The sequence below is a fragment of the Ranitomeya variabilis genome, chromosome 1 (assembly GCF_051348905.1).
Source record: "Ranitomeya variabilis isolate aRanVar5 chromosome 1, aRanVar5.hap1, whole genome shotgun sequence".
NCBI lineage: Eukaryota > Metazoa > Chordata > Amphibia > Anura > Dendrobatidae > Ranitomeya > Ranitomeya variabilis.
The window spans coordinates 24,375,792-24,387,682 of NC_135232.1; positions in this window are offsets into that span (position 1 = coordinate 24,375,792).

The following is an 11,891-nucleotide window of genomic DNA, read 5'->3' on the forward strand; positions in this document are numbered from 1 at the left end:
GAAGCACGAATCACAGCTGCAACTGTCCAACAGCAGTCTCTTCCCAAGGATCTACACCTTTTCTGTGTGCCACTAATTAATTACCGTCCAGGAGATTATGAAGATATCCCACCACTGCCACCAATCGTCAGGACCAAGAGATTATGAAGATATCCCACCGCTGCCACCAATCATCAGAACCATCACACAATTGCCTGATGATCGATGGACGAGTCAACAACTACTATGGCTATTGGGCAGGTTATTGGGCTTTAACAGTGAATGTATAAAATATATACTGTACATCCGGTTCCAAACTCTTTGGTACGGTCACTTCCGCAATAACCGGAGAAAAACGCCGTCACCAACCGTTTATTAGAGGCAAATTGGACACCCGTCCCTGGTAACATTGAGCCTCACATGGCTGCCGGGATGCGGTTTATAGAACAAGAGGAACAAAGCTAATAAATATTTTATGTTTAATCCAACAATTAGGCCAAACATATACAAGACAATATAGTATATATAGTCACTTAAAAAGATAAAGAAAAGAAAATTGGTAGACTTTTTGGTAGCAGATTAATCTCTGTACTGTCCAGCCATTCAACAGTGAATATATGTTTCTTCAGGAGCAAAGATAACAGCTTACAACTGGTATTTGTTATAGCTTAGGATCTTAGCATCTTGTTTGACTTGCAGAGTGAAAGTAAAACTGCTCCAGCTACACACACAGTGAGCAGAAACATCCTGGTTCTTTTTTTCTTAACAATGTATTATTGTCAATATAACATTACTGCTGGAGACAGAAACTCATCACTATTAAACAGTACTAAATAGTAGATGATGCAATATATACAATAATAAGCATTTTTCCAACACCCCCACTCAACAACTACTTATCCTGTTAGTCCCATAGTGGTTTTGAGTTCTTCAAATTTGTTTCTTTTAAGTGGCTTTGTCATAATATCGGCTATCATCTGATCAGTCTCTCAATAAACTCAATTATGCCACAAACTATCAGATCATGTGATGATGTATAACATCAATATTTTTGGTTCACATATGGATCTCACTGCATGCAAGTTTCATGCATCCTCGGTTGTGTTCATAAACCGCCGTAGGTTGAGTTTACCTAGATAAATTAATGATTGATTTAATCAAATATCTTTGTGACTTGCATGGGCTGCAGACACCTACTCTGCTTCTGTAGATGGCAAGGCTACAGACACCTGTTTTCTACTAGTCCAACAAATTGAATTTTTCGCTAAGCTTGAACAAATAGCAGTTTGTCGATTTACAATCACCAAACCCCTTAACACCCAATGATGGACATAGCACGTCATGAGCGGACTTGACTGTCACTGTGAGTTCAGTGAAGACAGTTGAGCGGCACAGGAGGAGGTGCGGGGACCCATGCCATCGGTCCCAGCAACCAGATTGCTGAGTGACTGATCTCAGCATGACCACACAGGAGGTGCTGAAATATCAGCACCTCCTGCCCAATCAGAGCAGGAGCTCGGCACTGTTAGTGTCCGAGCTTTTGCACTATCAGGGACCAGCACCGCTCCTGGCTGTTTAATTACCCCCATATGCTGCATTTAGGAGGCAATCAGAGGGATGGAAGCTCTCTCTGCCTTCAGATCAGCGCTCCCGCTACAATCAATCGTTGCAATGGTGACCTGGGGTCATCATGATGACCCCCAAGTCACCAAGCTATGGAAAGCTTCTGAGACCAAGCTCAAAGCATGGTCTCAGAATCTTTCTATACCTGCAATAAAAGTAAAAAAAAAAAAGTGAAAGTCCCACAGAGCGACTAAGCAATAAAAAACAACATAATAATAAAAAATACCCTAATAAATACACATTTCTCCTTCGCCTCATTGGGGGACACAGGACCGTGGGTGTATGCTGCTGCCACCAGGAGGCTGACACTAAGGTAACACAAAAAGTTAGCTCCTCCTCTGCGGTATACACCCTCGTGCTGGCTCCCAGAGAACCAGTTCTTGCTTAGTGTCGGTAGGAGGCACACGGACGGGTCTGCTATTCAGACCAAAAACTATTATTTTATTTTTACATTTTTACCATTTTTACATTTGATTTTATTTTTCACAATGAACGAAGGGGCGATGGATCCTTTCAAGGCACCAATCTCCCTGAAACATCAACAGGCGAGCACGGAGAGTGTCGCCTCTCCATATCCTCTCCTGCGACGTGAAATGCCATTCCTGAGCTGATTCTTAGGGGCGACGGGTCCATTCATGGGCACCGATCTCCCCACACCATCAACCGACAAGCACATGGAGTGTCGCTTCCATGTATCCTCTTTCGCAGCCAGGCCTATTGCCGGACATTCTGCCCTGTCTTATCCTAGGTGATTACCCTTTGTATGTGCAGAGGCCTACCTCGTGGTGTCCGAGCAGCCCCCACTGCACCACCACTGTTAAAGCGGAGGGTACAAGGAGGCAGTTGGTTCCTCTCCACCTCCCTTCTAAAGGGATGGTGGATTGAGGGTTTTCCCCTTATCTCTGCACCGTCCAAAGAAGCAGCAGCACAGGAGGACCTGCAGCAAGCTGCCTTACCTGCCACCCGGCAGCTTCCAGTGCCGCACGGGGCTGGAGAGCTCCTTTCAGGTGGTCTGGGGCGGCGCTGGTTAAGGGGGACCCATTTTGACTGTGGGAGCATGCATTCGGCCATATTCCTGCAAATGTAGACCCCGGCTTCAGTCCTGTACTCGGTCGCAACCGCTGTCTCCGCCCATGCGATGATGCCATGCGAAGGTTCCGCTCACCAGTCCTGGCGCTTCTCGCACAGCACATGAAGCACCTCTGAATTCTCGGGGGCCATCTGTCTCCCCCCATACCACCTCAGGACACACTATCTGCCATCAGGACTGGCAGCAAGTGTTCCCAGCGCAGGGGCGATGCAGCTGGAGAAACGCAAGAGGAGCGGGGACACAGACCTGGGTAAGGGAGCGCTGCATTATACATCCCCCTCCCTGTTGTAACCCCTTTTCTCAGCAGTATCCCTTCTCGGCAGCCCCTAATATTATAGGCATACCTCCGAACTTTTGAAGATGGGAAAGAGGGACAAATTTTAGGCCACGCCTCTGACCACACCCATTCATAAATAGCCACACCCATATTCACGTCCCAACCACACCCATTAAGCACTGCTGATCACACTGTTTCATAAAGTAATTATAAACAAAAAAATATGGCCACACAGTGCTCCATACTGTATAATGGCCACACATGATGCTTCATACTGTATAATGGCCACACATGATGCTCCATACTGTATAATGGCCACACAGTGCTCCATACTGTATAATGACCACACATGATGCTCCATACTGTATAATGGCCACACATGATGCTCCATACTGTATAATGGCCACACAGTGCTCCATACTGTATAATGGCCACACATGATGCTCCATACTGTATAATGGCCACACATGATGCTCAATACTGTATAATGGCCACACATGATGCTCCATACTGTATAATGGCCACACAGTGCTCCATACTGTATAATGGCCACACATGATGCTCCATACTGTATAATGGCCACACATGATGCTCCATACTGTATAATGACCACACATGATGCTCCATACTGTATATTGGCCGCACATGATACTTCGTACCGTATAATGGCCAGACATAGCTACTCTTACACATGCGGCTGCGCTCCGTACACACGCGCTCCGCTCCATACCCCTCGTACACATTTAGCTCCGCTCCATACACCTCATACACACACGACTCCACTCCGTACACCTCATACACACGGCTCCGCTCCGTACACCTCATACACACACGGCTCCGCTCCATACACCTCATACACATTCAGCTCCGCTCCGTACACCTTTTGCCTTTTGAAAAGATTTTTTATAATTTTTTATATTTTTTCTCTGGCGCCCCCTTAGGGTCGGCGCCCTAGGCGGCCGCCTAGTTCGCCTATACGTTCGGGCCGGCCCTGCCAATCAGCGCCATAGGGGTTAATCAGGTGAGGTGACGTGCCGATCACCCCACCTACTGTGACGGCTGTGATTGGTGCGACGTCACACAGCACCAATCACAGCCTGTCACATGCTTTTTTTTTTTAACTTTACTGTCATGTTGCTGTGTCAATTATGACCAGCCAATCACAGCGATCGCTGATGCGGGGGGGGGGGGTGCAGCCCCCCGGGGCTACGTGCAGAGATGGTCTGCTGTCAGGGACAGCAGCCATCGGAACCCAATCGCCACGCGATGCCACGCGGTGACCGGAAAATGGCGGCGCCGTACTAGTACTGCGGTTGGCACAAATGCAGTCCCCTCAGCACAGTACTAGTATGGCGCATGGCGCGAAGGGGTTAAAGATAGGTACGCGGGATGCATGTAGAAGTATGCAGAAGTAGGCGGGGCTTAACAGGACATATGCAGCCCAACGCAAAGCCCCGAACGCTAATGTGAACTTAGCCTAACACATACATGCAGGAGTATACTGACACATACAGGGGCTTCTCACTAAATTAGAAAATCATCAAAAAGTTAATTTATTTCAGTTGTTCAATACAAAAAGTGTAACTCATATTTTATAGTCATTACAAACAGAGTGATCTATTTCAAGTGTTTCTTTCTGACCATAACCACATGTAGAATCTATGGGGATTGTCAAAAAGAAGATGAGATGCCAGACCCAACAATGCAGACGAGCTGAAGGCTGCGATCAAAGCAACCTGGGCTTCCATAACCCCTCAGCAGCGCCACAGGCTGATCGCCTCCATGCCACGCCGCACTGATGTAGTAATTGATGCAAAAGGCGCCCTGACCAAGTATTGAGGGCATTTACTGATCATACTTTTCAGTAGGACGACTGCAGCGCCCCAGAGTCCTGGTCGTTGCAGTACTGTGGCTCCGCCACTATGGGGAGCTATGGTACGTCTGATTGCACTAAGGAGTTTCTCTGACCAGGTAACACTCACACTACACTTCACACTCCGGCCACCAGGGGGGGTGGTCCTATCTAGTAGGCCACTCCTCACACTCTGGTAAAACTGGGGGTTGGACAGGAAGACAGGGAGAAGTAGCTGGGAAGAGCTAGTGAGAGGACCTGTCAGGGATGGGATCCTGGCAGACTCCTAGGAACAGAACTAACCAGTGCACAACGGGAATACAGTAAAGAGGAATTAGGACCAGAAGGAGTCGTGCTGTTAGACCGAGGCAACATCCTTCTGAGGCGCAAACAGTCGGTGGCCGGAACGCCGAGCAAGTAAGAGACTCTAAGTACTACTGCAAACCACGGCCGGACAGCCAATTACAGGTTGGCTGTCTCACTTAACACCTAAGCAGACAACGGAGGCAGCTGTGGGAGAGGGGCGACTCTAGGGTCCCGGAAGAACTCCAGGCCTACCCCGTCATACGGGTGCGTCCTACCATATCATCTGGGGGACGGAGAGAACGAATATCAGAGACAGACAGAAACAGTTGTGAGGACTATCCCGGGAGCTCAGCAGGGAAGAACTACAACACCCAGCGCTAGAAGGTGGACACTGATTCCCACCTGTAAAGAGAACTCCTGATGTGCCTTTGGACCGGCCGGTCTCTGACAGTCCTGTTGACAGCGCTCTGGACTGAGGACTCTAAAACCTTCAGTAAAGAGGTAAAAAGACTGCAACCTGGTGTCCTCATTATTTACGGCGACCAGTACTTCACAACTACACCATCACTCACTTTACTATCACCGGACGTCCCCCACTGACCAGCAGGGTCACGGACCGGGTCTAGCCACCGTGACAACCCCAGAACAGAGACTCAGAGGCCCGGTGCCGGGTACCCCTCGGCCCCGCGGCAGTGGGGGCGCTCCAACTTGGCGTCAGACTAGATGGCTGTTCAGTCAGTTTTTCTATATTTACTATGTATTGCTTTTTCTGACTTGAATGCCCCGCCCTTCACCATGCTGTGATTTTAATTACATCCAAACACAGTTGGTTCTAACCTCCTTTATAAATGCAGGCTTTACCATTTTATTAGCCATAGGTAAGTGTTCACACTAGGCAGACAGGTTAGTTACCCATTCGATCTGAGATTACCTTGACGTTTGGTGAATGGGCTCACAACTTTTGGCCAAATCTTGTGCTAAAAATCTCATGTGTTTTTTCATAAATTTCATAAGCCATTATGCTGTTCACATTTCATGTATTGCACATTTCCTTGCTTTAGCACAATAAACTTGAGTGCAGCCATTATCTATTTGCTATGTAAGACTTTTTGGTTATGCACCAGTTCAGACTAGATGGCTGTTCAGTCAGTTTTTCTATATTAACCCCAGAACAGAGACTCAGAGGCCCGGTGCCGGGTACCCCTCAGCCCCGCGGCAGTGGGGGCGCTCCAACTTGGCGTCACGAACAGGATCTACTTAAGCCTGAAGAATCAGGTCATGTGTGCCTTGGAACTGTGATTTATTGTGCTTGGACTGTGTATTGCCATTTACCGCCAAAATTCGCCATTGCCGCGCACGGGGGGAGGAGCCTTAGCTTCGTTGGCGGAACCAGCCCAAAAGAAGCGCGGAACGGAAAGCGCGGTAAGGCGCCAATCCCGGAAGAGGAACTCCGACCTCCAGCAGGTTAGTGGGAGGAAGGGACAGCCATGTCCGAGTCGGGAGGAGAGGAGGTGGCGGCCGCAGCCACGGACGCAGGGGCAGCTCCGGTCCCCGCAGCGAACGAAGCCGCGGCCCTAATACCACCACCGGTTGCCGCAGAACCCGCTGTTCCCCTCAGCCAGTTGCCGCTAACACAAAAGCCATCATGCCCTTCTCTATGCCGTACCTGTCCGGAGCGGCCTGGCTCCCACGATACTCTGGGGAGTCGCATACATTCACTGACTTTAAAGAAGGGCTCTGCAGCCTGCTCGAGTTCTATCCCCTGACAGAGCCTCAGAAGGTTCATATGGTAACCGGCCAACTCTTTGGGGCGGCTCTGAGAGAATTGAAGTCCTGGCCCGCCGAGGATAAGGGAACTGCACAACAGATTTTTGCAAAGCTTAAAGCCACCTTCGATACTCGCACTGCTACAGAAATTAAACTGACTTTCTATGGATGCAAACAGAGACCGCAGGATAGCTTACGGGACTATGCCCTTAATCTCCAGGAGGCAATGCGGGCCATTAAGCAGAGTGACCCCGGCAGCATGCAGGATGAGGATAAACTTCTGAAGGAGCGGTTCATTGAGGGGCTCCTGTGCAGTCACCAGCGGGGCCAATTGCACTTCCTGGCCATGCAAAATCCAGACATGACTTTTGCGCAATTCAAAGATAAAGCTATCCAGGCATTGCAGGAGCGACAGCCCAGCCGCGCAATACCACCCAGGCGCCCCGCTCTCACATACCACCAGGAGGTGGCATCGGATACCCCAGTTGCCGCGGAGGCCGACGCCCAGAGCTTCGAGGACGACTCCCCTGCAGGACTCCGTCTTCAGATGCAGGAGCTGACCAAGAGCGTTGCTGCCCTAGCCCGGACGGTGCAGTCCCTACAGGAGGCCCCCAAAGAAAAGATCCAGCTAGCCTCCAGACCAGAAGATGTCCCCTGGACGCGACAGAAGAGGACCCCACCGACCAGAGGCCGGGACAGTGATCGCTTCCATCAGGACGGACGACCCATCTGCCGCTGCTGTCACCAGGTGGGCCACATTGCAAGGTACTGTCCTTTAAACGAGCAACCCCTGGGGCAAAGGGCCAACCCCCAGGAGTAGGACGGTCAGGCCCGCAGCATTGGAGAACCAAGTACATTGGAGGACGACCAGTTCTCCCTGTAGTGATTGAAGGAATCCCCTTGAACGCTTTGCTGGACACCGGTTCTCAGGTGACGACTATACCTTACGTGCTTTATAAACGGTATTGGGAGGACACCGATATTACTCGTGGCCCCGATGACGATTTCACCATAATCGCCAGTAATGGTCAGCCGTTGCCACAAGTGGGGTATAAGGAGGTCACCATCAAGGTGGGGCGGGTGGAATTGAAAGCCCAAGGGATTGTGATTGTTGATATTGATCGTCGAGAATGTAATCCCATGATGACTCTTGGTACTAATGTTATAGAAAATTGTCTTGCAGAAGTTATTGTTTTGTTGCAACAGGTGGCAGAAACCGCTGGCCACAGTGAGCAACGTGCCCTGCAGAAGGAAATCAGAGCTCTGATGCAGAGACAGCAGGTAGAGCTGACTGGTGGTGAGATTGGTCGTGTCACTGTGAGTGATTCAAACCCCATCGCGATACCCCCCAGGAGTGAGATGTTAATATGGTGTCGGGCAGCCATAGGCCTCAGGGGTAAGGACTACCAGGCCTTGGTAGAACCCGTATATTCAGACAATAGGCCTACTGTTCTGACAGCCCGGGGGGAGGTCGACGTCCGCCAGGGGAGGGTGCCCGTACGTGTCCTCAATTGTGGGGAGGAAGAGGTTCACCTCACCAAGTATACCACGCTCGCCAAACTGTTCACTGTCAATAATAGTGTGATACAGACACCTGAACCCTTGGTCCCGTCAAACGTGGCGGAGGACAACGGTTCTGCAGAGCACTCGAAAGACTGGTGTCGGGAATTGCATGTGGGCACTGACTCTACTCCATCCCATCAAAAACAGGGGGCCTACAGGGTGGTACACGAGTACGAGCAGGTATTCAGCAAACACCCCTTAGATTTTGGGCAGGTGAAAGGGATCCAACATCACATCCCCACGGGAGATCACCGACCCATAAAAGAGAGATATCGCCCTGTACCCCCAGCTCATTACCAGTGTGCCAAGGACATGTTGCGGGAAATGAAGGAGGCTGGGGTGGTGAGAGACAGCTGTAGCCCCTGGGCAGCTCCGTTAGTCCTTGTTAAAAAGAAAGATGGTACAATGAGGATGTGTGTTGATTACAGGCAGTTGAATCGCATTACACATAAGGACGCATACCCACTGCCCAGGATAGAGGAGTCTCTGGCTGCCTTAAAATCTGCTAACTACTTCTCTACCTTAGATCTCACCAGTGGGTACTGGCAGGTTCCTGTAGCGGAGGCGGACAAAGAGAAAACGGCCTTCACGACACCAATGGGTCTCTGCGAGTTCAACTACATGCCCTTCGGATTGTGCAATGCTCCCGGGACGTTCCAGAGGATGATGGAGTGCTGCCTAGGACACATGAACTTTGAAACTGTGCTGCTGTATTTGGATGATGTCATTGTCTTCTCTAAGACCTATGAAGACCATCTGAAGCACCTGGCCGAGGTGTTTGAAGCCCTGTCCAACTTCGGCTTAAAGGTGAAACCGTCCAAGTGTCATCTGCTGAAACCTAAAGTGCAGTACCTGGGCCATGTGGTGAGCGCTGAAGGAGTGGCCCCAGACCCCGACAAGGTCACAGTGATCAAGGACTGGCCAAAGCCCAGTGACCTCCACGAAGTCCGGCAGTTCCTCGGGCTGGTAGGCTATAACCGGAGGTTCATTAAGGACTTCACCAAGAAGGCCGCACCCTTGCAAAACCTGTTGGTGGGCCAACCAAAGAAGACCAAGGGAAGGAACACCCCCTTTGATTGGAACGAGGAGCTGGAGGAATCCTTCACCTGTTTGAAGTCGGCACTGACGGGAGAAGAGGTACTGGCTTACCCCGAATACGACCAACCGTTTGTGCTGTACACAGATGCCAGCAATGTGGGATTAGGAGCCGTGCTGTCTCAGGTCCAGAAAGGCAAAGAAAGGGTGATCGCTTACGCCAGCAGGAAACTCCGTCCCACAGAAAGGAACCCTGACAACTACAGTTCCTTTAAGCTGGAATTCCTTGCCATTGTCTGGGCAGTGACAGAGAGGTTCAAACACTACCTGGCCTCCGCGAAATTCACCGTCTTCACGGACAACAATCCGCTAACGCATCTGGATACTGCCAAACTCGGGGCCTTGGAACAGCGATGGATGGCCCGGCTGTCCAACTACGATTTCACCATCAAGTATCGGGCAGGACACGAGAATGTCAATGCCGATGCCTTGTCCCGAATGCCCAATTTGCCAGAAGCGGGAGAAGACCCGGAGGCACTTGAAGAGGTGAAGCTGCCTGCATTCCATCGCCCCAAAGCCACTCAGAACTCTCATCATGTGAAGAACAGGCACAAGAACCAACCGGATGCCACGCTGAATCCCCTGCCCCATCACGGGTGGGCGGAAACCCAGGATGGTGACCCCGCGGTCCGTCGGGTGAAAGAGCTCTTGACGCAGGCAGGGTTGCACCCTGGCCCAGATGACCCACAAGAAACCCAACAGCTGTGGAAGGGGAGAAGCAAACTGTTTATCCATGATGGCAAGCTGTGCAGGAGGAGCATCGACCCACGTACTCATGAATTGGTGTGGCAGATAGTGGTGCCAAGGCGAGATGCGCCCATGGTTCTGGGAGCCTACCATGATGGAGCCGGACACTTCGGATGGAGGAAGCTAGAAAGGCTGCTCCGAGGGAGGTTCTATTGGATTGGCATGAAGAGAACCATTGAGAAGTGGTGTCGGGAGTGTGGTCCATGTAGTCTGCGCAGGAAGGACCGTGACAGTCAACGGGCTCCCCTGCGGCCTATCATCACCAAACGGCCGCTCGAACTGGTCGCGCTGGATCATGTGAAGCTGACACCTAGCCGGTCGGGCTATATCTACGCCCTTACCATCGTGGACCACTACTCCAGGTTTTTGGTGGTTGTACCTGTCAAGGTTCTAACGGCCAGGACTGCCGCCAGGGCCTTCCAGCAGCACTTTTGTAGGCCCCATGGCTACCCAGAGAAGGTACTGACTGATCAGGGACCTGCATTCGAAGCGGAAGTGTTCCAAGAATTCTGCCAACTGTACGGGTGTAAGAAGATCAGAACCACACCGTACCATCCTCAAACCAACGGGATGTGTGAGAAGATGAACCAAGTGGTAATCGATTTATTGAAGACCTTGCCTGTGGAGGAACGGAACCTGTGGCCGATAAAGTTGCCTGACTTGGTGGATATGTACAATCACATCCCAGTAAGTTCCACCAACTGTACTCCAGCGTACCTGATGCGAGGAAGATCTAGTCGGTTACCCGTTGACCTGGACATGGGGGTCCTAGTACCCGAAGATACCTCGCCGGATGCCGATTGGGATGCAGAAAGGCAGCGAAGGTACCGCGAGGTACAGGAGTGTGTAGAAAGAAGTCTCGCCCAGGCTAGGCAGAAACAAGAAAGGGACTACAACCAACATGCTCCTGCAATTCCCCTGTCACCTGGTGAACAAGTACTTAAACGAAAGAGGAGATTACACAAGCTCGATGACCAATGGGAAGCGGAACCGTATACCATCCTGCCATCCGACTTCGATAACACGAAGGTCTGTCTCATCAGCAAGGACAGAGGGGAGACCTCGACAGCGGTATCCAGGGATCACCTTAAGGTCTGCCCCGATAAGTTGAGAGAGAGGGACACGGCCCCAGAAATCTCCCCGCCGGTGGAAAAGGAGAAGATGATCCATACCGTCCTTGGTGACTTTCCCCAGTCCTGGACTCAGATAAATCAAGCCATCGTGGTACCTGTTCTAATGTTTCAACAGCCGGACCCACCAGAAACAATGGTGGTACCAGATCATCCGGTCCTGCAACCTCAACAAGCCTTACCTGAAGATGCCATGCCAACCGTTGAACCGGCAAATCCTCCCTCTGCTATCAGTGAACCTGCTGTACCCACTGTTGATAGCAGCAGCTCTGAGAGCCCCAACCTGCCAGTGCTACCCAGACTCACTAGAAGTGTAGCTAGAAGACAGTGCACTACACCAGCGGTAGCAAGCCTAGCGGGCCCTGTTAGGCCAATAGCAACCCCTGCGCTGCGAAGGTCCACACGCAGCACTCAAAATCAAACTCCCCTCCGCTACAAAATTTGGAGGTATTAATGAGGGCT